General features: G+C 35.8%; 1 long non-coding RNA gene and 1 pseudogene across 1 annotated transcript in view; one reads left to right on the top strand and one right to left on the bottom strand.

Moving 5' to 3' along the window:
* Positions 1-25,994, bottom strand: part of LOC121038195 (uncharacterized) — a 213,711-nt gene that overhangs the window by 137,211 nt on the left and 50,506 nt on the right. The window lies entirely within an intron of this gene.
* LOC121038193 (MICOS complex subunit MIC26-like) lies at positions 21,780-22,392 on the top strand (annotated as a pseudogene).

Genomic DNA, 25,994 nt, shown 5'->3' with positions numbered 1-25,994 from the left:
CTCTCTCTGCCCCTCCCCCGTTCATGCTCTGTCTCTCTCTGTCCCAAAAATAAATAAACGTTGAAAAAAAATTAAAAAAAAAGTACAAGGGAGATATGAAATGAGCTGGTAGAGCAAATATTATATTGGGAAACATTTATTAAATACAGCATGTTACCAAGATAGTTGAAAATACATTGTCAGATTCTCTTGAGTGCTTAAGCACCAGGAGAATATTTGACACTTGATGTAATACATTAACCCTTTCATGGTAATATTTAGTTATTTCCTCAGCCCTCGTGCATTAGTGAACACACATCATAAAACTGGCTTCATCCTGAGAGACTAAAATCCTCTCACCTTGTAGTAGATGCTACTATTTTGGCAGTGGGTTACGATTTCTGGAAAATAACTAATCCAGTTCCTTGAAGATTTCACATTCTCATTCCTATAACTCAACTTCTAACATTGATGGGAAAATATCTGCAGTTGTATACATTTGGGCACAAAAAAATTCAGAGTATACAACCTCAGTCAGGTTTCCACCCTTCCTAATAATAGTTCTACCTGCTTAATCAGCTTTCCTGATCATTCATCACAATAACTATTTTTATTAGACATATAATAAGGGATGCATATTTAAAGTTTGGAATCTCATAACTTTTGACATATGTAAACACATATGAAACCATCAACACAAGCAAGATATAGGACATATCCTGCACCCCCAAAGGTCTCCTTGTGACCCTTCGGCATCTCTCTCTCCTAACCAGTCATCCCCAGGCAAACACTGACCTGCTTTGCTTCATTACAGATATCTTTACATTTTCAAATTTTATATAAAGAGATTCATATAGTATGTATACTTTTATGTCTGGCTTCTTTCACTCAGCATAATTATTATGAAATTCAATTATGCTGTTCTTTGTATCAGCGGTTTATTCCCTTTTATTGCTGAGCAGTATTTAATTGTGTGAATAAACCACAACTTATTTATCTCTTAACCTACCAATGGACATTTGGATTTTTTCGAGGTTTTGGCTATTGCAAATATAGCTGCTATGAATATTCATGTACAAGTCTTTGTATAGGCATATGCTTTCATTCTCTTGCATAAATACCTAGGAGTGGAATGTCTAGATCATATGGTAAGTGTATATTTAGATTTTTAAGAAACTGTCAAACTGTTTTCCAAAGTAGTTGTATCATTTTAAATTCCCACCAGCTTCCTTTTGATTAGTGTTAGCATAGGATATCTTTTTCGATCTTTTTTTTATTTTTAAACTATTTATGTCTGTACACTTAAAGTGGGTTTATTGTAGACAGCTTATAGTTGACGCTTTCCTTTTTATCTAGTCTGAGAACCTCTGCCTTTTAGTTGGGGGTGCTTAAACAATTTACATTTAACGTGATTATTGACATGGTGATGTTAAAATATACCATCTTGTTACAGGTTTTCTAATCTATCTCATCTGTTCTTTGTTTATTTTTCCTCTTTTTTCTGCATCTTTTAGATGAATGCAATATTTTTCTGATTACACTTTATTCCCTTTGTTGGCTATAATTCAGTTTGTGTGTGTGTGTGTGTGTGTGTGTGTGTGTGTGTGTGTGTGTGTTTGTGTGTGTGTAGCAATTGCTTTGGTTTTTAGTTTACATCCTTAGCTAATCACAGTCTACCTTCAACTAATATAAAACTTTACATATGGTAGAAGAACCTTAAAATAATACACTTTCATTTCTGCCTTCACAACCACTGTGCTATTATTTCAGACACTCCTAACTGTGTTAAAAAGCTCACACTATTTTGTCACTGCTTTTGCCTTCAATAGTTAATTGTCTTTTAGTGAGATTTTTAAAATGAGATTTATATTGACTCACGTTTTTACCATTTCTGCTGCTCTACATTCCTCTGTGTAAATCTAGATTTCCATCTGCTATCATCTGCCTTCAAACTGAATGACTTTTAACAATTCTTGTCAGGCAGGTCTACTGGTTCTTAACTCTTCCAGCATTTATTTCTCTGAAAAAGGCTTTATTTAACCTTAATTCTGAAAGATATTTTGGTGATGGTTTTTCTTTCTTTCTTCAGTACTTTAAAGATGCTGTTCCACTGATTTGCAGTGGAATGTTCCACAGCATTGTTTTCAGCGAGATGTCTGTCATTCTTTGTTCTTCTGTACTTGATATGTCATTTTTCTCTGAAGTCCTTAAAGATTTTTCCTTTTCTTTTTCTTTTTCTTTTTTTTTTTTTTATTTTAGAGAAAGAGAGACCATGAGTGGGGGAGAGGGGCAAAGGGAGAGAAAGAGAATCTTAAACAAGCTCCATGCTAAGCACAAAGCCTGACATGGGGCTCAATCCCATGACCTGAGCCTAAATCAAGGTCATGATGGCCTGAGCCATCCAGGTGCCCCAAGATTTTTCTTTAACACTGATTTCTTTAACACTTTCTGAGCACTTTATTATGATGTGCTTTGCTGAAGCTTGCTTCAGGTGCCTTGTACCTGGATTGATATAAATTTTCTCAAATTTTGAAAAAATTTAGCCATGGATTCTTCAAATATTTTTATAACCCCCCCTTCAGAAATTCCAATTTCACATATATTAAGCAGTTTTACATTGTTCCACTTCTCATTAATGATTTATTTATCTTTCAGTCATTTTTCTTTTTGTGTATCATCTTGGACAGTCAATTTTGCTTTGTCTTCAAGTTCATTGTTCTTTTCTTTTGTAATTTCTAACTTGTTATTAATACCATCCAGTGTGTTTTTCATGTCAGGCAGTTTTTTTCTTTTATCTCTAGAAGTTTTATGGAGTCTTTTTCATATATATATATATATATATATATATATATATATATATATATTCCATGTCTCTACTTAACATGTTCAATCCTTCCTCTACCTTCTTGAACACATAGAAAATAGTTAAAATGAGGGTTGTAATGTATTTGTCTAGAAAATCTATCATTTGTATAATTTCTGTGTATGTTTCTGTTGACTGACTTTCCTCTTTATGTGTCATATTTTCCTGCCTCTCTGCATGCCTGGCAATTTCTGATTGGATGCCACACATTGTAAATTTTACCCTCTTGGGTACAGGATATTTTGTAATCCTATAAATGTTCCTGAGTGCCGAATATTTTTGTATCCCTATAAATAGTCTTAAACATTTTTCTGAGCCTTAGTCAAGTTAGTTAAAAACAATGATCCTTTTGAAGCTTGATATTTTAAGCAAGACTAGAACAGCCTTTAGTCTAGAGTAAATTTTGCCTTACTACTATAGCAACACCCTTTTGAGTACTGTATCTGATGCTCCATCAGTTACAAGTTTTTCCACTAAGGCTTGCAGAAAGAGATACTTTTCCCGATCCTTGATGAATTGCAGTGATTGTTCCCTCTGTTACTTTTAAAGTGGATAGTTCCTTCACATGCATTGTGATGATCAGTACTCAGCTGAAGAACTAAAAGCACTCTGAGGATCTCCACAGCTTCTTCTTTCTCTTTCTCTTTCTCTCCCTCTCTGTCTCTCTGTCTCTCTCTGTCTCTATCCTTGTCTCTCTGTCTCTGTCTCTCTCTCTCTACTCTGCAAACTTAAATTACTTTGGCCTCCCTGAAGTCTCACTTTTGTTTCTTCAAATTAAAGACTTTAAGATCCATATGGATTCCCCTTTCCTGTACTATGGCTGGAACATCTCCAGGTAGCCAGCTGGGGCAACCATAGGGTCACCTCATTCTTCCCCCTCTCTCAGGAAAGAGATTACTATCCTTCCTTAACTGATATCCAGTATCTGAACACCATATTTCTTATATTTAGTCCAAATTTCTAATTTTTAAAAGCAGAAGTTCAATCAAGTCCCTATTATCTCTTTTTTTATTTTATTTTTTTTATTGTTTATTTATTTTTGAGAGAGAGAGAAACAGTGCGACAGGGGAGGGCTGGAGAGAGATGGAGACACAGAATCTGAAGCAGGCACCAGGCTCTGAGCAATCAGCACAGAGCCCTATGTGGGGCTCGAGCTCATGAACCACAAGATCATGACCCAAGCCGAAGTCAGATGCTTAACCAACTGAGCCATCCAGGCACCCCCCCCCCATTATCTCTTCTTAATCAGAACAAGTACACAATAAATGTATTAACTCTGTAGCATTTTGAAGTTTCCTATCCACCTTCTTCCTTCCAGTGCCTATTTCAAAAAACAACCTTACTCAAAGCCTTGAGTATAACTTGTTAATTTCCTGTCTCAATACTCTACAATTTATCTAAATCTATAACCACTTTTTAATTTCTTCCTTCCATCCCTTTAAACCTAACTTCTCAGCTCCATCAGGAACATGTTTCCACTTGTCTTCTCTTCACTCTGTATTGTCAGCATCTCCCTCTGTCCTCACTCCTTTTCCTTGGCTGCCCTTTTTCAAATGCAGTCTATCTTCTTTAATTGATATTAGTTTCCCAGAGTTTTGTCTTTATTCATCTTTTCTTCTATCCCTATAGAATCTTCCTGCCTATGTTATTCTACTTAGGTTGCTATAACAATACCACAGACTGGACGGATTCATAACATGAATTTATTTTCTCACAGTTCTGGAGGCTGGAAGTCTAAGATCAAGGTGCTTGCAGTAACTTCTGGTAAGGCCTTTCTTCCTGGCTTTTAGATGGACACCTTACCACTGTGTCCTAACATGCACCTTTCCTCTTTGCACACATTTCTGTGTCTCTTCCTCTTCTTATAAGAACACTACTACTACTGGATTAAGTCTCCTCCTTTAGAACATCATTTAACCTCAATTTAACTCCTTAAAGACCCTATCTCCAAACAGTCACATACATTAGAGGTTATGGTTTCCAAATGTGAATTTGGCAGAAATACATTTCAAACCATAACATAAACTTAATTTATCATTTCCCATTATGTCAACTGTTGACTGCTACCAAATCCAAATCTCCACCCCAATGTCTCTACTGACCCCCAACCCATTTATCTAAATCTCCACTGAACATTCCTACTTGGATTTCGTTACCTACACTTTAGTTATTATGTTCAAAATTAAACTTCACTATCTATCGCCTCCATATCAGGTTTCCTGAGTTCACATTCCCAGTAAATAACATCACAATTTATCTAATCTATCTACCAGAAACTGTAGGAGTCATTCTTTACCCTCATGCCTCTCAGTTGCCAACTACATCCAGTTGTTTGCCAAGTCTTACCAAGTTTGTCTCCTTAACATCCTTAGAATATGCTTCCATCTCTTTATCTCTACAGCCATTGCCTTATTTTAAAAGCTCCAGTTGGGTTGCAATGTATCTTTCCCAGGCACACCTCCTTCTAACCATGTTCCACTCTACTGTCATGATAATACTTTTAAAAGACAAGCCTGGAAATATTACTTGCATGTTAACATTCTTCGAAGATTTCAGATTATCACTGACATCAGGATAAACCAAAAGTCCTTAATGTGATCTATAACTCTTCTGTGACTTATTTACTACATGCCTCTCTAACTTTTCTCTACACCTCCTCTTTTCCCCAACATTTTGCCCCTAAACCCTGTACTCTGTAGTGAATTATTTGTAATTTGTCAAATGCAGCTTTCTGTATTAGAGCTTTATGATTTTGTGTTACTCTCTGGAGCGTTCTTCTCTTGGCTAATAGTTTTCTTCTTTAAAACTCAAAACAGAGGTTATTGTCTCTCAATTGTTACTAAACTGAAACCCATTCTTCTTAGTCTAGAATAGGTGTTCCCTTACAAGCTTCCATGGCATTCCTCTATTATATCTTTTATGATATTTAGCATTTACTTGCCTGGTACCCTATTAGGCATAGTCTCCTAGAGAGTATAGATTCCATCCTTTATTTCTCCATAAGCAGCACGCTAGAATGATAGCAGTGACATATAAAAGTTTGAGGAAAGAAAGCCTTAAGAAACAGAGGTATATAATTGATCTCATTGACCACAGACTTGTTCTATAAAACTATAGGATATCTAGAATATATTTTGACATATTATAAACAAATATATATTTTACATTTTCATATTAGAAAAATGGCTACATCAGAAAATTATTGCTGAAAAACACCACACAAGCTTTAGTCAGATACAAATACGCACAACAGTACTCTCATGCAGGAAATTTTTTTTTTATTTTTTTTATCTGAAACCATAGGCTGGAGAGTTATTTACAGGAGCAGATAGTTATAAAGACGTTCATGTTAACCTGATGCAGGTTGACATAATATTCAAGCATTAAAAAGGCTATTCATCCAGGTTTCATTTTTCATTCAGCTGGCTCACTACTTGATCCCTACTCGTAAAGTTACAGTGTTCTTTGCAAGCCCTTAAGCTCCCCTAGAATTTTAGCTCCAGATTAGACTTTCACTGTCACTCAATCCCACTTAGTGATACTTTTCCTACCACTCATTTTCTACTCAAGTAACTATTTCTTCTTCCCAAAATTCTGCCCAGATGCTTCCAGACTCAATATTCTCTCCTCTTCCATAGCTTTCCAGATAGTCACAGCCAACATGGGCATTTCTTTACCCATCCAAGCTGTTCTTGTTTGGAGCCTCCTCACTCATTTTGAATTCCTTCCTCCAGCTACTCCAATTCCTCATATCACCTGCCAACTCCAAAGGTAAAGTTATGGCACTCCAGGTAAAACCATCACTATCACATAGGCTGGATGGCACAGGAGTCCCAAACTGGGAAAGGACACTGACATTCTGAAACCAAAAGAAAACCATGAATATTCCTGATGAGAGAAACTCTCAATCTCTATTCAAATTTTGCAGAAGGACATTTTCAATACACATTTCAATTTGAATGCGTGAGTCACAGTAAAAGTCAGTTGACATCAATTATGCCCTAGTCCTCTGCAATCAGCCTCACTCTGATAAGTCAGAACCACATAGAGACTTACATTAACTGTGGCATATCTGGCCTTGCAGCCTTTCTTTTGCCCCTGGCTTCTAGGATAAGTCCTATTACTCAATTTGCCCCTACTTGTCCCTAGTCTCTGAGACCAAACCAGGCCTTCACCTTCAATGGGAAGTTACCTTTGTTGCTTCTCTGACCTGTTCCCTGGGTCTCAGTTTTGATATTTGAATCTGTGGTCTGTCTGACTCATAGCTTGCTGTGATAGTTAAATGTATGTGTCAACTAGGCCATGGGGTGCCCAGATAGTTGGTTAAACGTTATTTCCAAATATGTCTGTGAGGGTATTTCTAGATGGTGTTTCCATCAAAATGGATACTCTCCCAGACCTGCAGCTCTGCCAAAGTCTAACTCATTGTCTGCCCCTTCTAGTCTGTAATGAATGTAAAACATAATTTGGGAGCCTGTATCTATCCAGTCCTCAAGAGTTAAGTAACCTATTTTAACACAAAATGTAAGACCAAACCTTTTAAATGAGCATATCTTCAGGAACTTTAAGAGATGTCAGTATAATTTAGTTCTTGAGAATAAAGTACAAGGTATAACAGTTTGCTGAGTATAGTCCACAGTTCAAAAAGTAAATCAAATATTTGACTTTTTCTATTTATAAACCTACTTAATTCTTCCTAATTATTATTTAGTGCTTTATTTTGTGTATTTTTAAGGAATATAAAATAACAAGTCCTAAAATAGGGATAGTTGTTCATCCATGGTAAAGAGTGCTATTTAAAACAATTTTACTTGGGGCACCTGGGTGGCTCAGTCGGTTAAACATCCAACTTTGGCTCAGGTCATGATTCCATGGTCCGTGAGTTCGAGCCCCGTGTCGGGCTCTGTGCTGACAGCTCAGAGCCTGGAGCCTGCTTCAGATTCTGTCTCCCTCTCTCTCTGACCCTCCCCCATTCATGCTTTGTCTGTCTCTATCTCAAAAATAAATTTTAAAAAGTTAAAAAAAAATTTTACTTAACTGTATGAATACATATAAATGAAGTGGTTACACGTGTATACATAACTAATCTAACATTTCTGACATGTTATTCTCTATTTCAATAATATAGTATTTTATTTATGAACAAAAATATATATCTATATATCACTTAATTAACAATGAATTTTCCATCAAATGATATGTTGGACTTCATTAAACACAAAAGTTCTGACCTGATTTCAAAAAATCACAGAATAACATATATAATAGAAAAAGTAAACTTCATTAAATATTTTAGTGTAAATTATTTTCTATGATATATACGGTAAATTATGATATGCAAGGACAATGACAAAACAGCAGTTTCCCTGACTGTACTTCTTACCTTCAAATATTTGAAACTCTTTCCTGAATTCTAGTATCAGAGATAAACAGTCCTCTATCACTTTGTACAACCTTTCTCAAAAGAACTCACCAACTGCCGGAAACACTGATGCCAAGTTTCTCGAGTACTTAATTGTAGGAATAAGCGAAAAAAAGGCAGCGTGAGAATGTTAGTGAAGGAGAGGAAAGGGAAAAGAAAAGAAACAGGAAAGAATTGCCATTTGTTAAAAGCCTGCCAGAAGTCAGGCTGTATGTTGATTCAGTTATTTTATTAACACACAAAGCTATCAGCATTTATTATCTCCATTTTACAGATAAGGAAACTGAAGCCTAGAGAAATAAACGAACTTCCCACAAATGACATGGCTAGAGAGTCACAGAAGCCAAAGTGCAACCCCAGCTCTCTCTGATTGTACTGTCCATGCTGTTTCCATAAAACTGTGTTTTATGTACATACACATATGATTCCAGTGTATATCCAATATACTTATGTATAGTCATATGGATATCCAATAAATAGAGATAAACATCTTTATTAGAAAATAAATTATCTAGGATTGTCAAAATAGTAGATGAGTCTTCCTTACTGATACAGTCCTTTATTCAATACCTGTATGTTTGGCAGCTACCATTACACTGTGCTAGTCTCTGGAAATAAAGAACTGAAAGTGGTCATAGAACTCAAAAAGCTTATAGTCTACAGGGGTAGAAGGTTAACAAACACATAATTTCAATGCAGTTTGATAAGTATTAAGGTGGAGGTGCATATAGAACACTATGGGAATGTCAGTCAGATGACTTGGAAATGAGGATGGAGACAAGGAGCGACATAAAATCTTAGAAGATTTCCTAGAGGTGGTGTTCAGATTCACAAAGGACCTGTAGAGATTACCCAAGTGGAGAAAGAATGGAAGGGTGTCCAGAATGCAGGCACAACATCCACAAAGACACTGAGGAGAGGAGTCTGACCATTTGGACAAATGCAAGTTGGTGGATATAGCAGATGTGAAAGCTAAAGGAAATGTAGAAGTATAGGAGGACTCCCACTTTGTTGGTTTGGCTGACTGGCTAGGTTATGATACCATCTTTTTAGAATGAAAAATTGACTTTATGATTCCTCCACTGAAAACTCTTTAATGACGTTGTGTTGCCATTAGAATAAAGCCTAAGTCCTAAATGTTGACCTATAAAATGTCTGCCAACATCACCAGTCTCCTCCTCCGTCATGTTCCTGTCATTACTATGCGCCCCATTTCTGCTCAGGCCAGGATCTAACACCTATTAGTCTTTCTTGGAACAATCTCTCCCTACCTCTTCACACCCACCCCCTCAGCCTAAATGTTACTTACTCAGAAAAACTGTCTCTGGGCTCCAGATTGGATTATGTTACCAGAGAACATCTTCTCATGACATCTTCAACTTTAGTTTCAGAGTTCTTACTACAACTAAAATTACATAGTTACTCTGATTAGTACATACTCAATACCTGTGTCTGTCAAAATAATGTGTCTATTTTGGTCACTCTTTATCCATATTGCTTAACCCAATAGCACTCATTTATGAGGACACTACAAATATATGGAGTGGTGAATTCTAAAAATAATATGAAAGGTGTTTCATGGTAGGAAGGAAGAGAGTTTTTGACCAAACAAGTGTAAGATATCTGTGAAACACCCATGTGGAAATGCTCATAAGGTAATTTTCTTTTTAAAATTTTTGTTTTAGTATTCAGGTGTGAGTTCTGAGAGAACACAAATCTAAGAGTAATTGGTAAATAGATAGTACTTAGAGCATATGGGAATCAATAAAGTAAGCCAAAGAGAGGAATAAATGGGAAGAGAAAATATAGAAAAATGAGACCTAACTAGAGCAGCCACAGAGGTGGGAAGAAAACTGGAAAAAATGGCAATAGGTAGTCAAAGTAAGAAAAATTTCTAATAAAATATTGGGATACGAATTACTTTTTTAATTTATTTATTTATTTTGAGAGAGAGAGAGACATCTGGTACTGAGTGGGGGAGGGGCAGAGAGAGAGGAAAGAGAGAGAACCCCAAGCAGGCTCCGTGCTGTCAGTGAAGAGCCCAACTTGGAGCTTGAACTCATGAAACTATGAGATCATGACCCGAGCCAAAACCAAGAGTCAGATGCTTAACTGACTGAGCCACCCAGGCACTCCAACGAAATACTTTTATTACCTTTAAAAAAGTTAAGTAATAATGTCCAAATATACAGTGTTGGATTTATGATATTATACTGTTTGCAGTTCTAAGGGTCACTGACCACCTAAAAAGGAGACACACACTTTCACAGAGGGATAGGAGGAACTCTCAGAATGTGTAAACTCATGTATTCAAACATTTGACCCATCTCACTGAGAGTCTACTCTGTCTCACTGGCACCTGCCCTTGTTCATGGAGACACAGTAGTAAAGAAAATAGAAATGCTTCCTATCATTGTGGAACTTAATGCACTAAAACCAGGGGATAAATTTAGCTTTTTTGCAATACAAGCAATTTAATCTTTATTTTCTTAGCCCAAAATCTTCAGACACTCATGTTACCTATCTGGCCTTTTTAAGCATGAGTATTGACTCCAAAAAATACTGTAAAAATGTTATAATCTGTTTAAATTGGATATGTACTCTAATAGTACATATAAGAAGAACTATTCCAATCATGAAGGTCAGGGAGGGCTCCCCCAAAAATGTAGCAAGTCAAGAAAATTAGAGATGACAACAGCCAAAAGAAAGTAATATTTTCTATAATTAAATGGCAAAATCTCAAAACTGAATGGGTTTTAACAAGTGAAAACAGCAGAAGAAAAAGTAAGTGAATACTAACACTCACTTCTGTCTATGTGGTTTAAGGATAAAAGAAGGAACAGCTTCCACTTTAGTATTATAGCAATATTGGATAGTAAAGCTTAATATCTCTTAGTACATAAATAAAGAGACTGTTTTTCCCCCAACCACCTCCATCCATCTCTGGATTCCTAATGGGGGGCACTGGTTTCCATTTGCTGAGAACTGAATGGGCTTTTGTGAGGTCAGTTGCTAGACCAAGGTCATAGGTACTCCAATGAAGGAACAACAGAGCTGAGCGGACCACCCATGGCCCTGATCTCTGACTCTGCTTCTATCTATTATTTCTAACTCCTATCTTAAAGAGTTATAGAATGCAAATAAATCTATCATACTTTCTCACCAGTGACCAAATTTTTGCCACCTGGCCCTGAGATACTATGAACACTAAACAGGATTTTCTTGAGATTCCTTTCCAAAATTCAATCCTTGGCAATAAATTGGTATGTTTTAAAACTCGTCATTATGAAATAACGAATTCCTTTTGCCTATAGTTTTGTTTTATTTCTACATGTTTTATTGATTATTTGAAATAAAAATTTTTGTTTGAGACGATAAACCAGAATATTTATTTAAGGAATCCCATCTGGTACCAAGTTACTTGCCAATAGAAAGGTGACACAGTTATTTGAAAGTTTTAATTCAGTGTATTACTTATTGTGCTTTTAGCAGCAGGCAAGAAAAGTTACTTTTACTTTATCATGTAGTTACTTTTTAAGCCATTAAAAATGGGATTACTCGGGGCGCCTGGGTGGCGCAGTCGGTTGAGCGTCCGACTTCAGCCAGGTCACGATCTCACGGTCCATGAGTTCGAGCCCCGCGTCAGGCTCTGGGCTGATGGCTCGGAGCCTGGAGCCTGTTTCCGATTCTGTGTCTCCCTCTCTCTCTGCCCCTCCCCCGTTCATGCTCTGTCTCTGTCTGTCCTATAAATAAATAAAAACGTTGAAAAAAAAATTTTAAAAAAAATGGGATTACCCAACTTCTGAATTATTAGATTCTGTAACGGGTTAGAGTTTGATGTGAAAAATAACAATATTTAAATTAAGAGCAAGAAATACTATTAAATAAAAGCAGAGGACAAGCCAGAGGTCATGGCTTCTTTTTGTCTGGTGCAAAATACTCGAAAGGAAAAAAATATCATCACTTTTTCTTTCAGTGCATTTGTACTTTTGTCTTTCCTTTCTTATCTTTCTTCATTCCTCTGAGTGATCTTCCCTAATCATTCTTAATATCCTCCTTTTCCTCCTATTTTCCCCCTAACCTTCAAAATAAGATTAATTGATATAACAAGAAAATTAAAATTTTGGGATATGTACAAAACATTTTGTTTCATTTCACATATATCTGTCATCACAGAGCTTTCTTACAGATTTGTTTCCTCCTTACATCATTGTTGGAGATTGGAAACAAGTCCTCTTCTCCAATAATATTGATATTGGACAAGTCAATGCTAAGCCCAGTCTCTGCAGATAAAAGAAAGGACCTTCCCAGGGAAACACAGTCAGCACAGGCTTTTCCTAAGGAAAGGTGAAAGGACATATGAGATTCTTTTTTTTTTTTAGAATGAAAGAAAAAAGTAAAAGTCTAGAGTAGCTTCTAGTAACTATCTCAGTAGCACAGTCAAAATCAGCAAGCATGCTAAGACACACTCAACATTTTCTAAACTAATCCCCAAGAAATTATGTTTGCACTTGAGGAAGAATCAGATGTAGAAAAGTAGCTGGTAAAAGTTCAAATACTTGTTACATGAGCTCTCAACCACACAGTAAGAGCATGAGGCGGCATTACAAAGTAGCCTATGTCAGAGAGGATCCCACAAATGGGGACAGGACTGTTTCTCCGTTTGTAGCCAAGGTTAAGCCCAGAATGGAAACAGTGGTGAAACCAGGAGCCAAACCATCCCAGAACCCTCCCTCTCTCTACTGGGGAAGGCAGCAGGCCCCAGTAAGAGCAAGACATCAGCAGCAACAATGGCAGCAGGTACAGGAGAAGCCATGGGAAGAGCTATGCCCACACTGAGCCAGAGAGGGTGTGCCCAAGAGGGCTGGTCTTCCAGGGCACAATGGGTGTTCTTGAGCCAGGTGGGAGGAATGGGTGAATGATGTTGTTTTCACAGAGTAAAAGGAGGTAGAGCCAGAGAAATCAGTTTGTTTGAACATGACTATTTTTGATTCTGTGCTATGACCATTGGAAACATAGGTTACATGATTAGTTAAGGGTTGTTGTTTTGATTAATCCTGCCGAGGATTGATAATTACAACAGCCAACATTTACAGAGTACCGACCGAAGAGTTGTTTTCAGTCATTGAAAACATTCATTGAGGTATATCAAGAACTTATCATTGTACTTTGGGTGTTATACTAAGTTCATATGCATTATTTCATTTGTCCTTTACAACAGCCCTATGAGGTAAGCAGTAGTACTATCTTTGGCTTACAAATTAAAAAGGAAAAACAGGTTTAGAGAGCTTAAGAAACTTTTCCAAGTTTACAGAACTAATAATAAATCACAGAATCAAAATTCAAATCTGGTCATTCTGGCCAAACTCATAAGCACCTTTTTGCCAGGTGGGTTCCAGAAACTGGGAACTGGAAGAATTGTCATGTATTCGGAAGCCATTTCTGTAGTAGAAGAAATCCAAGACATAAAGTAGAAAGAGGAAAGGAACATAGGCTCACTCCTTAAAGCCTATAATGGAAAAGAAAAATAGAACTTGAGAAAAGGAGCTAGTCCTAAAAATGAACTTCCAAGCTTCTCAGTAGTCAGGCCAAACACTGTCCCCTGCTGGCTCCTACCACAATTTCTTTCTGAACGATGTAAACACAAATCCCAACACCCTTAATATGATAACTCAGCAAAGACATCAGCTTCATCAAGGCTTCATTAATAATTAACTATGCTCACAATCTGTCACATCAAATATAAGGCTAGTATGTCAACTGGCAGGCACATGACTGGTAAAACTCTCTTTCTGGATGGAAAGCTCCTTGAGGGTAAGAATAAGTCTCCTGAGCTCAGCTTCCAAGGTTTTCACAGCTGTTTCCAGTCTACATCTCCAACCACAATTCTTACCATTCCTCCATACTATTCCTGAACATTTGGCTTTCTTCTCTCCCTAGAAAACACCCCCCTCCCTCATTTGCACTTGACAAAGTTCTCTCTCACTTTAAAGGGCTAGCATAGATGTTGTCTTTGAGGTAGTGACAATGCCATGAGAACGTGGGGTCCCCAAAATCGCCCTCAGCCTCCCTCTTGAACACAGTAGTAAGACAAGGTCACAGGGCCCTCTGCCCTAACCCCAGACCCCCTACAAGCCTCAGCCCCTCGCATTTAGGAATGCTGGAATAATCACTGTTTCCAGATGCCCTTGCCCCATCTTCAGGGGTGACTATGTCTCCCGCTCTCTGTTTCCATAATACTTTATATATGCCTCCATTACAGCATTCATCACATCAGGTTTTAATTGCTTTTGGCATGCCTGGAGATCAAGAATTAAGAATATGATGGACTTAACATAGTGTTTAGAACAGAACAGAACAGTGCCTCAATAAAATATGATTGACTCAAAAATTATCTGTTCTATTTTAGCATATAGCACTTAACAGAACTTTGCAATAGAACTTAATAGAACTGGGCAAATCATTATATTTGTTTAATACAACATACAAAAAACACATAAAGAAAAAGTAACCACCATGACCCCATGACTTGTCACAAGTTTTCTTCTTCTACACTTACTTTCCCTTTATATATTTCCATTATTCCTTATTTTTCAGCAAATTATACTCAGTTGTCCATGCCAAACATCAATAAATCATCCTTTGTTTCTCTATTTCCCTTATCCCGTACAGCCAATCCATCATCAAAATATATCAAATATATCTCAGATATCTACAATTCATCTCCATCACTACTGATCCCATCTAGTCCTATCCACCATCATCTCCTAGGTGGATACTAAGGACACTGAAACAGATTCCTAATGTGTTTCCTTGTTTTGACTCTTGTCTTTATAACTTAGTCTCCATATAGCAGGTAGAAACATCATGTTTAAGTCTAATAAGACACCATCCTTCCTAAAATGCTTCAATGACTTTCCACTGCCTTTAAAATAAAATCCAACCTGGCCTCCACAAACTAACTCTTGTTTTCAAAACCAACCTCACCTTCCACATCTCTCTCATTCATTCACTGTGCTCCAATCACTCTAACCTTGCTCTTCCCCAAAAGGTCAAGCTTGTTGGGCCTTTGCACCTGCTCTCATTCTGCCTCTGTGCTTCTCCATCACCAGCTCCTTCCCATCCTTCAGAACTCAGATGAAATTGTGTCTTTACTGAGAGCTCAGAAGTATCCTCTGCTGAGCTATCACTTCATTTTCTCCACTGCACTTGCTATAATCTGTAATTATCTTATTTGTTGGTTGGTTTTCTTGGCACTATCTGTCCTTTTCCATCCCAGTCCTCAACAGACAATACAATGAAGGTCTGAGAGGAGTATATTCTTATATACTGACTGTCTCTCCAGAGTCTAGAAAATATTAGGTACCCTGTACGGATTTGAAAAAAAGTATGAATATATATATATATACACATATATATTCAATATTTGTTGTATAACTTTACATTCATAGCAAACTCCTTCTGGGCAAAGACCATGTCTTATTTGGGAAAAATTTGATATGGTATCTGGAAAGTACCATGTGACTATTGCTGCACTAAATGTTATTATGTATTTTGAAAACCCCATCAGGACCATCATATTTATTTATTTACTTACTTACTTATTTACTTATGTATTTAGAGAGCACAAGTGGGCAGGGGCAGAGAGAGAGTGAGAGACAATCCTAAGCAGGCTCTGCACCGTCAACACAGAGCTCAACACAGGCTTGATCTCGCAAACTGTGAGATCGTGACCTGAACCAAAACCAAGAGTCAGACACTTAACCAAATGAGCCACCCAGGCGCCTCTTTCAGAGCATCTTTAAAGTGACTCCAGAGTTTCAGTTTTCAGGGTAGAAGATAGAGTCAAAGAAGCAACAACAAAAACTTCAGACAAATCTGTGCATAAGTCTAGGAACTTACAAAATACATGGCTCCAAATGTTATTAATAAGATGTGAGGATTTTTTCCTGAGAATGCTTCAAAAATCTGAAAAGTTTTAATGCTATTTGCAAAGAGCAGGTCTCTGCTGCATTAATCTTCCTGTGTGCTCTAAGCACCCATGGAGTTTAGTAGTTCTCTTCTTAAGAGGCTCTTGATGCCTAAAGAATCACATGATCAAGAGAACTGAGCTTAGTAATTCCACAAGAAGAAAGTCCAACTGAGGTAATATATCTGAATTTAGTACCTAAATTAAAAGTTGGAGACTCAGCTTTCCCAGAAGTAATTTCTTCTCTCACCGGGGAATGTATATGCTATAAATAAGATCATGTAGCTCGAAAGCTAATTGTTTGAGAACACCTAATTGAAAGTAATAGCTAATGAGAGGGTTGCATTAGTGACTTAATGTTAGTGGTCACATTAGAATCCTGCATTTATACAAACCTGGTTGACTTCCTCTTTCATAGATGGCATTAGGGGATAAGTAAATTATTCTAAGATCACTGCAGCAGCTGATGCATGCTGGACCTGCATCAAAGGACATTAAAGAATATGACAAAAATGCTCCACTCCTAACTCACAGATTCTTAGAACCAGGGTGGAATTATGCCTGAACTAAAGGGAATAAAGTATCTCTGAAAGCAACCAATGAATATGAAGAGGGAATAGTGAGAGTCCATTGTTTTAAACTTAATGTTTAGGAAAACACAGACAAATAAGAAAGCTAGAAAACAAATTAAAATGGCATCTTCTCCCATGGAAGTCTCTGCATGATACTACTGTGTTCTACACAGGGTGGGATTCAGGATTAAAAATGAGAAAGTGTTTCCCTCCATCAACAAACCTGGCCTTGGATAGAGGCATACAAAACAGATTCACACATCACTGTCTGACAAGATGTTCACTGATAATTTTAGCAGTGCTGAGGAACTTATTGATACACTTCTCCCTCTTAGAAAAACATCTTAAACTCATGGAAAAAAAAAGAAATTGAGTACAAAAAAGCAAATGGTGAATTTGAAACTTTGCAAGAAAGTGGGTGTCTGAAGTAGGACAACTAGTAAAAAGGTCAGATGATATGGTGATGTTTATGAATTGCCTTGTTACCAGCAAATTTCTATCCAAACTTTTGAACATAAAAACTGTTAAATAAAAATAAACTATTTTCAATGTGTTAAGAACAAGCTTACCTTCTTTAGTTTACAAATCACAGAATAAAATGACAAATGTTACAGCTTTAGGTATATAGACAAAGAGGGATCTCTCACTAGAGACCTTCCTACTCCCTTTACAATGACTATTGAAAAGAAAGTGGAGCCATCAGTGATTGGTTGGGGTGAACTGCATGAGTCACAAAAAGCAGTTTTCATTATTTGTTAAATATTTATTACATATAATAACGAAAGAAAAGATCTAAACATCTAATTCTTGTGGGCACTGGGATTTGGACTACCTAGAAAAAATATTCCTCTTTTTACAAGAATTTTTAAAATATCTCAATATAGGAGCACCTCAGTGGATCAGTCAGTTAAGCGTCCAACTCTCAATTTTAGCTCAGGTCATAACCTCACAATTCATAAGACTGAACCCTGTATCGGGCTTTGTACTGTCAGCACAGGGCCTGCTTGGGATCCTCTCTCTCCTTCTCTCTCTGCCCCTCCCCACTCACTCGCTCTCTCTCTCAAAATAAATAAACATTTAAAATAAAATAAAATGTCTCAATATGGTTGGTTTATTCACTAATGCACTCATTTATTTAACAAATATTTATGGACTGAAACTATGCAAAAGGACAGAGATAGCCATAAAAGATGATCGGGTATTATATTCATTATATTATTCCTTTCTGTTCAAAAAAAATTTATTTTCTCTCCCAAAATGAGGTTAACTAACATCTCTCTCTCTCTCTCTTTCTCTCTCTCTCTCTTTTTGTTTTGTTGTTGTCGTTTTTGGTTTTTGTTTTGTTTTCTTTCGTTTTGGTGAGAAAAGAGAGAACTTAGCCCAAACCATTTAAAAGGAAAGAATTATCAACAACAGAACTAAATCTTAATCCATTAGGAAAGTCAACCTGGGAAAGAAGACTGATGGGTATGCATGGTATCTTTAGCAAGCAAAAAAGCTGAAACATTAGACACCATATTTAGCACAACAAAATTATTTCCAGATATCACTTACTTGTGAGGATAAGGCTTCCAATCTATCATTGGACATCTTTAAGACTCTGGTAAAAGTGGGCCTGAGAGAAAATGTTCTCAGTGATGAAAAAAGCTAAGTGGGACCAAGTAAATTAGAGACTGAAACATAAGTTACTCTTGGACCATGGTTACCTGAGACCTTGAAAGCCACTTCCATTTCCACATAAAAGCTACTAGTGGTGTCCATTATCACCTTGGCAGTACTCACATAAGAGCCTAAAAGTCATAATGTTCAGGAAATGTTGAGGAGATTAAAGCTGATCCTTCTTTTTCACATCTAAAAAATTATATGCAAAGTACATTAAATAAACAAATACCTGTGTCTGACCACATCCCAAGAATTTTTTTTATGCCTTTAAATATTTATGCTGGACTATTATCACTTAGGCAGAGAAGTCATGCTCTCTAGATATTTTGAAAAATATCTTAAAAATTGTATATACTCTAAATTGTATCATTGATTTACTTGACTGAGTAAATTAAAGTACTGTTTAAGTTTGAAATTTTATACTGAATTATGACAGTATAGTACAGATAAATTTAAGAAGTTTGATTATTAAAGAGATATTAACATGAGGCATAGCTTTTAAAAGTTAAATGTCTTAGTTTATATCAAAATGTATTCATGATTCTATATGAAATATTGAAAGCTACAAATACTTGATGAAGAAGAACAGTCCATAAACATTATCACAATAACAAAGCTCTAGGAACAATTAAAAACTAAACAAATAAAAATTTTAAAAAACTATCCTGCAGATTCCAAGATAGTTCCCATAAATAAGTATGGCCCCAAAACCTGTCACCAAGTTTCGTATGCTCCTAAATACCAATCTGCGACTGGGGAGAGGATTAGATCTCCATCATGTAGGCCAATAATACTAAGAGAACATCAACTCCCAAGATCTTGGATGGGAGTATTCTCTTTCTTAAAATGTAAGAAAATGCAGACCTACATTTTAGTAAACTGGATGATTAATAAAAACCATGTACCTAAGAGAATGTAAAACTAAGTACAACATGACTATTTAGGTCAGCTATTTTTCTAACTATTTCAGAATTAAAATCAGTAACATGACCACAGTTATTTCATATTAAAGCAGGCCAGCCCCTTCATCATCAAGCAAATTTAAAACTGGCACATAGTATTTATATATACCATTATACAAGACAATATTTTCTCCACTAGCTGTAGACTGAATGTTTGTATACCCCACAAAAGTCATAAATTGAAGACTAATCCCCAAAGTGATGGTATTCAACTCGGAGTCTTTGGAAGGTAATCAGGTTATAAGGATAGAGACCTCATGATGGGATTAGTATCTTTATATGAAGAGACATGAGACAGAGGATCTCCCTCCTTGCGAGGATCCTGCAAGAAGATGAGAAGATGGCTGTCTGCGAACCACAAAAGTACCCTCATCAGTCACTGGATTTGCTGACACCTTGATCTTGGATTTCCCATCCTCTGAAACTATATGAAATAATGTTTATTGTTAAGGCCACTGATTCTATGGTATTTTGGATATAGCAACCCAAACTGAGATGCCACCATACCAATATATTTCAATAAAGAAGGTTAATTTGAGAAAATAGTTAAACATCTCTATTTCAAAGAACTGCCACAGACCATACTTATAATGTAACTAATAAGAGTATAGTAAATTTAGATTGCATAAGGAGGAGAGACCAGTATCAAACATAGCTAAATATCTATAATCTAAAGTCACATTTTTTCTTGTGAAAATAATGGATTTAATTCTCTTTACTGTTCATGAAAAAGAAGATTTTACAGGAAAAATAAGCATAACTTACTCTACTGTGTAGGCCTCCAGTACTATGTTGCTTAGCACCTCCCTACCTTACAATTTCAGAGTATATGGCTAGCTACTACCTTTATTCATACTTAAATTCAGGAAATGTTTCCTGGCTCCTGCCTATGGGCCAAGTACCATTCAAGAAGCTAAGGAATATAGGAGTACAAGTTTCACTCCTTGTGGAGCTTACATAGCAAGGGGAGAGGTGACATTACACATGTAAAAAAATTAAGAGGTAATTAGACTGCAATAAATTTTATGAAAGAAAAGAGGAAAGAATTAAAATTATAAATAATGCCTTTAAATAGTATGGTCAAGAAAAGCTTCTTTTGGAAAATAAGGAATGAGAAGGAGGTAGCTTGTAGACATGCCTGGGAAGACTTTTCTAAGCAGAAAGAATAAGTGCAATAGTTTTAAGGCAAATACTAACTTGATTATGTTTTCTTTTAAAGAACTGAAAAGAAAGGCCAACATGGCTGATGGAAAATTCTGCTCCTGATTTGTGCTTTCAGCAAGCTACTTGATCTCCCATGGTAAACAATTCAAATATTGGACAAAATATATGAGAAAAACTTGTTTTCAGTCATTTAAAAACAAGCAGTGCAAGATTGTTACCCCTAAGAGAAGAGAAACACATAAAGTGATTTCTACCATTGTCACAGCTTTCTGTTTAAAGTTTATAGACCGTTTTTCAGAGAAAGAAAGAACAAAAGCTAAGCAAGGTTGAAGTAGCTGGACTTGGCATAAAAGAGTGCCAGAGAGGATGGAGCTATATGTAAAAAGAACTCCAAAAACCTGAAGAGGGGCCTCCTTGTGTCCTTGTTTGAATACAAAATTGCATTATGTTCAAGTTAAAACTTCCCAAATGCCAAACAATAGTACTTGGGGGGGGGGGGAACTCAATGATTTCCAGAGTTCATGCAGAGCAGGGAGACATTTGAATTCCCACAAGCCAAGCAGAGAGAGTTTGTTGAATACCTGGGGCATTCAGCAGAATGGTTCAGTAGAGAAGTGCCATGCATTTGAAATAGGGCTAATAATTAGGCATGTCTTAGAAATAGTCCGAGAATAAAGGTTTCTTTAGATCCAAAAGGATTAAGCTGCACTGCAAATAAATTAACTACCTGGCAAAGAAAGAAAATTGTTAAAGAAAAATAACAATATCCAGACACTCAAGATAAATGAAGAAGCAGCAAATTGTAAGCCATAGCCAGAAGAAAAATCAGTCAATAGAAGCAGGCCCACAAATATCATAGACAAAGGACTTACTAACCAAGAATTTCTAAACAGCTATTATAAATATGCTTATAATCTTAAAGAAATAGAAAAGCATAGTGAGGAGAGGGATATAAACTATTCTTGAACTTCAAAACTGAAAAACACTATCTGAAATAAATAGATGGGTACATTAGACACTGAAGAAGAAAAGATCAGTACATTTGAAACCATAACATTAAAAATTATCAAATCCAAAGCACACAGCAATAAAATTCTAAGAACAATTCACAGAGAATAAAAGTAAAACTCTCATTGATCTCTATGAAAATATCAAATGGTCTAAAATTCATGTAATTACACTGGAGCCACCTCTGCCAGCAACATGTTCAAGGTAATTCAGAGGTCTGTGGGGCTGGCCAGCCTGAGTCTGCTCACTTTCAAAGTCTATGCATCACCTAAAAATGACTCACCTCACAAAACTTCCATGAAGGTTAGTGAGCTTTCACTCTACTCCATTCCTGAGGGTCAATCTAAATATGTGCAGGAGCCAAGGACCCAACGTGAAGAAAGCATCTCACATCTCTGACATTATTGTAAGCCATATATAAGTTGGTGTCAGAAAATATATTCACAAACTAAGCCCATCATACAGAACCTGGTCCAATGGGGGTTAGACAGTTATGAATATCTCCAAAATTGCCTCCTGGATTTTTTCCAAGACTTGGTGTCATTGGTTTTGCTGACATTGCTGGACTTCTTTTGGCTAGTGATTCAAAAATAAAGAAGCTGATGTATCCACCTGGGTTCATGGGATTAACTGCCTCCCTTTATTATCCACAATAAGCCATCATATTTGTACAGGTCAGTGGGGAGAAATTATATGACTGAGGTTTACGAGGATACATAGTTGGAGAAGATTTGTGGAAAGAGAAATTTCAAAAGGCAGTAAATGCTAAGACTTCACCTGGAAACAAGTAAAATTCTCCAGGCTCTGCTCATTTTAATCTGCTATAGGAAAACATTGAAAACTCTATGCAGTAAACCAGTATTTCTGCAGAAAAAAACATGCTATAGAAGTCAGTACTGAATGTAGTAAATTGGTTTTCTTCTTCAGGAAAAACAATACTAGACTTCTTAATTATCTTGGGTGATGCCAAACTACAAGTGGACTAATTGGAAATCCTTGCATCTAGAGATCATGTCCAGCCATAGGACTCCTTGTTCTCATGTTGTTTTTTATGTACACAATTAAAATTCCAAGTTAAAAAAAAAATCTATGTGATTAGGGACACATAAAGAGGGAAACAGAAAAATACCTCAAAAAATCTGTTGAAAACTTTCTAAATTTGATGAAAACTAAAAATACAGATTCAATAAGCTCATCAAACTCCAAAATAACACAAAATAACCCACAAGAAAAAAACATCATAAAGACATTTGTCTTTATTAAACAAAATTTTAAAAGCAAGTAGAGAAAGAGTAAACACTGCATTGAAGAGAATAAAGATATGAATAGTTGCCAATTTTTACCAAGAAACATTTCAAGGAAGAAGACTACACAGTGACATCTTTAATGTGCTGAAAGAAAATATGGCAATTTAGAATTCTATAACTAGCCAAAATATCTTGCAAAATGGAAAGGAAATAAAGACATTTTCAGACAAACAAAAGCTAAGAGAGTTTGGAGTTAGCAGACCCACTCTAAAATAAATGACAAAAAAAAATGTTTGGAATGAAGGAAAATAATACCAGATGGAAATTGACACAAATGAATGCGAAAGCAAGGGTAATATATTGGGATATAAAAAGTCAGTTTTTCTTATTTCTAAAAATTTCTTTAAAAGACAATTGACTATTTAAAGCAACAATATACTGTTAGGTATATAGCATGTGTCAAAGTAAAATATATGTAAAAAATACATAAAGTCAACATGTAGAAAATTAATGTTATCATAACATTATACATGAAGTAGTATAATATTAGATGAATATAAGCTGTAATAGGTTACACACATATTGTAAACCACAGAACAACCACTAAAAGAATAAAGGATATAGCTAATAAACAAATACAATGGGTAAAATTGAATACTAAAAATTGCTCCATTAATTCAAAATTACATAAGAAGAAAGAACAAGTGAAATAAATAGAAAATAAGTAATAAGATAGCAGACTTAAACCTAACCATATCAATATTTACATTATTAAATAGTCTAAACATATAATGAAAAGCAGATTTTGAGGCTGGGTGAAAAAGCAAGACCCAACTATATGCTGACTATAAGAAAGCCATTTTAAATTATAAAGACAGAGATGGGCTAAAAGTAAAAGACTAGAAAGAATATACCATGTAAACACTAAACATAAAAAAGCTGGAGTAGCTATATTAATATCAGACAAAGACTATTAGCATGCTTTAAGACAGTGATATTATTAGAGATAAAGAACATTTCATAATGATAAAAGGATCCATTAACCAAGAATACATACTAATCTTATATGTGACTAATAACACCTTAAAATACATGAAGGTAAAATTGACAAAACTTAAAGGAGAAAGACAAATCCATACCCATAGGTGAAGATTTCAATCCCCCTCTTAATGACTTATAGAACATGCATACAGAAAATCAGCAAGGATAAGGAAAATTTAAGCAGCGTTATCAACCAACTACCTAATTGGCATTTATAGCACAACACACTCAAAAACTACAGAAAACACATTCTCCTCAGATGCACACAGGACATTTACCAAGATAAGTCACATGCTGAGTCATAAAATAAGTCTCAATAAATTTAAAAGTGTTAAAATCAGGGGCACCTGGGTGACTCAGTCAATTAAGCGTCTGACTTTGGCTCAGGTCATGATCTTGCGGTTTGAGGGTTCAAGCCCCGCATCAGATTCTATGCTGACAGCTCAGAGCCTGGAGCCTGCTTCAGATTCTGTGTCTCCCTCTCTCTCTGCCCCTCCCCTGCTCGTGCTCTGTCTCTCTGTGTCTCTCAACAATAAATAAATGTTAAAAAAAATTCCTTTAAAAAATTAAAATCATACATAGTGTATCCTCTGCAAATAGAATTAAAATATAAATTAATATTGGAAATATATCTGGATAACACTACAAATGTTTGGAAATTAAATAAAATACTTATAAATAACCCATGAGTCAAAGAAGAAATCAAAAAGAATATTTTAAAGTATTTTTAACTAAAATAAACAATGACAAAAACAAAATATGTGAAAATTTGTGGAATATAGCTAAGGTAGTGCTTAGAGGGATAGTTATAGCTTTCAATAATTAGGTTAGAAAAGAAAAAAATCTTTAAATTTCCATTTAAGGGGTGCCTGGGTGGCTCAGTCAGTTAAGCATCTGACTCTTGATTTTGGCTCAGGTTGTGATTTCATGGTGGTGAGATGGTGCCCCACATTGGACTCTATGCTGATCATGGAGTCTGCTTAGGGCTTAGGATTCTCTCTCTCTCTCTCTCTCTCTCTCTCTCTCTCTCTCTCTGTCTCTATCCTTTCAGCCCTTCTCCTGCTCACACACATGCCTGCGTCTCTCTCTCTCTCTCTCTCAAAATAAAAAATATAAAATAAAAATAAATTTCCCTTTAAGAACATTAGAAAAAGCAAATTAAACTGAAAATATGTAGAAAGAAGTAAATAATAAAAATAAAACAGGGAATCTTTAAAAAAATGGGGGTGGGAGAAGAACCTATGAAACATGGAATGGAAACACAATAGAGAAAATCCATAAAATAAAAGCTGGTTTTGGGGGGGGGGGGGGGGGAAAAAATTTTTAATTAAATTTAAAAAAAAAAAAAACAGAAATCACTTATACCAGGAATGAAAATGGACACATCACTACAGATCCTACAAACATTTGAGGAAGAGTAGGGAAATATGAATTTTATGCCAATAAGTTCAACAACTAAAATAAAAAGGGAAAATTCCTTGAAATATACAAATTATAAAAATGGACACAGAAGTTGGAGATCTGAATGGATTGAAGGCAGTGAATAAAGGAGAGAGTAGCATCAAATGTAGTCAGAGAAGAGGATAGGGATCGGGTAATGTAGTTCTGTTTGACAAGGTCAGAGTTTGGATTTAATTCTCAGTTAAAAGGCCACTGACAGATTTTAAAGAGCAGTGGTACAATCTTATTTCAGTTTTTAAATATCACCACTGCTGTGAACATAATGATTAAAGAAGTACAAGATTGAAAGAAAAACAATTGAAGAAAAAAGAAAGTTAGGAAATTATTTCAGTACTTCAGGCAAGAGATAATGTTGGACTAGAACAACATTAGTGGAGAGGGAAAGAAGTGAACAGATACAAGATATATCCCCAGCATGTGTCACATATCACAGAACCAAATATATATATATATATATATAAACATTACTCAACATAAGAAAAGTCTTCCAGAAAAATGTTTCATTAAAGCAAATAGTATTTTCCCATTGATTTCCAGGGATGTTTGTTCTCTGAGAAAAATTATTCCCATATATGTAATAAAATTGCAATGAAGAGTGAAGCAATTAAAATATTCAATTTCTCTGATAAGAAAAAATGGAAATA

This window comes from Herpailurus yagouaroundi, unplaced genomic scaffold (assembly GCF_014898765.1).
Source record: "Herpailurus yagouaroundi ecotype Mexico unplaced genomic scaffold, PumYag 165, whole genome shotgun sequence".
In the NCBI taxonomy this organism is placed as follows: Eukaryota; Metazoa; Chordata; class Mammalia; order Carnivora; family Felidae; genus Herpailurus; species Herpailurus yagouaroundi.
This window is presented reverse-complemented; position numbering and strand designations above follow the sequence as displayed.